The sequence below is a fragment of the Schistocerca piceifrons genome, chromosome 1 (genome assembly GCF_021461385.2).
Source record: "Schistocerca piceifrons isolate TAMUIC-IGC-003096 chromosome 1, iqSchPice1.1, whole genome shotgun sequence".
Lineage (NCBI taxonomy): Eukaryota > Metazoa > Arthropoda > Insecta > Orthoptera > Acrididae > Schistocerca > Schistocerca piceifrons.
Window position 1 is genome coordinate 839749576 of NC_060138.1, and position 2950 is coordinate 839752525.

Below are 2950 nucleotides of genomic sequence, written 5' to 3' on the forward strand. Positions count from 1 at the left end.
TTCGTGACGCCAGTAAATGGAAAAAGAAAACGAGGTGACAGTACCACAAAAGAAGATGACAAACAATAAATGGCATGAACACGAGCCGTGCACAGCTCACACACATTGCGTGTTATACCACCACACAGCTAGGTCTTCAGAGGTGGTGGTCCAGATTGCTGTACACACCGCTACCTCTAATACCCAGTAGCACGTCCTCTTGCATTCATGGCATACTATCCACAAGTTCATCAAGGCACTGTTGGTCCAGATTGTCCCCACTCCTCAATGGCGATTCGGTGTAGATCCCTCAGAGTGGTTGGTCGGTCATATCGTCCATAAACAGCCCTTTTCAATCTATCCCAGGCATGTTCGATTGTGTTCATGTATAAAGAACATGCTGGCCACTTTAGTCCAGCGATGTCGTTATCCTGAAGGAAGTTATTCACGAGATGTGCACGATGGGGGCACGAATTGTCGTCCATGAAGACGAATGCCTCGTCAATATGCTGCCGATATGGTTGCACTATCGGTCAGCGGATGGCATTCACGTATCATACAGCTGTTACGGCGCCTTCCACGACCACCAGCGGCGTATGTCGCCCCCACATAATGCCACCCCAAAACAGGAGGGAACCTCCACCTTTCTGCAATCGCTGGGCAGTGTCTCTAAGGCGTTCAGCCTGGCCGAGTTGCCTCCAAACACGTCTCCGACAGTTGTCTAATTAAAGGAATATGCGACACTCATCGGTGAAGAGAACGTGATGCCAATCCTGAGCAGTCCATTCGGCATGTTGTTGGGCTCATCTGTACCGCGCTGAATGGTGTCGTGGGGGAAAAGATGGACCTCGCTATGGACGTCGGCAATGAAGTTGCGCATCATGCAGCCTATTACGCACAGTTTGAGTCCTAACACGACGTCCTGTGGCTGCACGAAAAGTGTTATTCAATATGGTGGCGTTGTTTTCAGGGTTCCTCCGAGTCATAATCCTTAGATAGCGGTCATCCACAGAAGTAGTAGCCCTTGGGCGGCCTGAGCAAGGCATGTCATCGACAGTTCCTGTCTCTCTATATCTCCTCCATGTCCGAACAACATCGCTCTGGTTCACTCCGTGACACTTGGAAAGTACCCTTGTTGAGAGCCCTTCCTGGCACAAAGTAACAATGTGGACGCGATCAAACCGCAGTATTGACCCTCTAGGCATGGTTGAACGACAGACAACACGAACCGTGTACCTCCTTCCTGGTGAAATGACTGGAACTGATCGGCTGTCGCACTCCCTCCGTTTAATAGGCGCTGCTCATGCATGGTTGTTTATATCTTATGGCGGGTTTAGTGACATCTCTGAACAGTCAAAGGGACTGTGTCTGTGATACAATATCTACAATCGACTTCTGTCTTCAGGAGTTCTGGGAATCGGGGTGATGCAAAACTTATTTTGATGTGTGTATAAGGGTCACTAAAAAAGTTTCCATCTGAGAGTGTTGCTTCAGCATGTGTGTCTCATAGCACGACTCCTATGCGAGTATACAAGCACCGATATGTAGGCAAGGGATTAGTGCAGCACACGTCTCTTTCCGACGTGTGAGCCGTAAATTTGGAAATATGAAGTATGGCGACGTTATTATCAAATGTGTCTATGTGTGGCTGGCGAACGACAGACACCGGTAGACATCCATCGGAGAAATTACGGGAGAATAAGTGAGGACACAATTTTCCATTTATGTTAAAACACCATAATTCGCCATTATTAAATCTGTTAAATGTTAAAGAATGTCATGTAAACTTATGAGATTATGAAATTTTATTTATGTTATTCGGGACCAAAGTTAATTATTCGTTGGCTAAATATCGGTTGGTTACAATCAAAATGTAACTACTCATGGAGGTCCACTATGTGCTGTAATTATCGTATGCCAATGAAACTTGATAGATATGCTAGGCGTTAATGCGGAACCGATTTACACTGGAAAAAAATTAGTTCCAGTTTTGTTCACCAGATGCAAATCTGTCGCTATATATCATCTCATCGACATCTTCAGTGCCTATTTGAGAGAACTGTGTAAGTGGCAGTTAATAATAAAATCAACATTACGCTTTTCTCACTTGTTTGACCTTTTCTGCCCATGTTCTGTTCCTAATCCATTATATATGCAAACATTTCTATACGTCTTTCCTGCATTCACAGCACCAGCTTTGCACCTGGCAGCCAGATTTGGAACTAATTTGTTTTATCAGCGTAAATATGTTCCGCATTAATGCATTACAACACGTACCTGGTTCCGCTGCCATACGATAATGACAACCCACACAGGACCTCCGTGAGTAGCTGCAGTTTCATTATCACCAGCCGGCATTTCCTTATTGATTGTGGAAATTTAGTTGGTTTTGCACAAAATATTTTTATTTAATGGAAAATCACGTGCCGGCCGCGGTGGTCTCGCGGTTAAGGCGCTCAGTCCGGAACCGCGCGACTGCTGCGGTCGCAGGTTCGAATCCTGCCTCGGGCATGGATGTGTGTGATGTCCTTAGGTTAGTTAGGTTTAAGTAGTTCTAAGTTCTAGGGGACTGATGAGCACAGATGTTAAGTCCCATAGTGCTCAGAGCCATTTGAACCATTTTTTGAAAATCACGTAAAATCAATACGTAAAGAAGAACCCATAGCCTTCCCACTGTGCGTCATTCCAACTTAAAATCTAGTTAAAGTAACTACTGCCACTATTTTAGTTATTTAATTTTACAGCGCGAATTTTAAATTTAAACTGCTCCTAAGAATAGACTGCAGTAAAAGTAACTGATGTGACACTTAGGGTTTCTAGAAGATTCTGGGGGCAATAGTAAATTATGTTGTTGTGGTCTTCAGTCCTGAGACTGGTTTGATGCCGCTCTCCATAATACTCTAGCCTGTGCAAGCTTCTTCATCTCCCAGTAACTACTGCACCCTACATCCTTCTGAATCTGCTTAGTGTA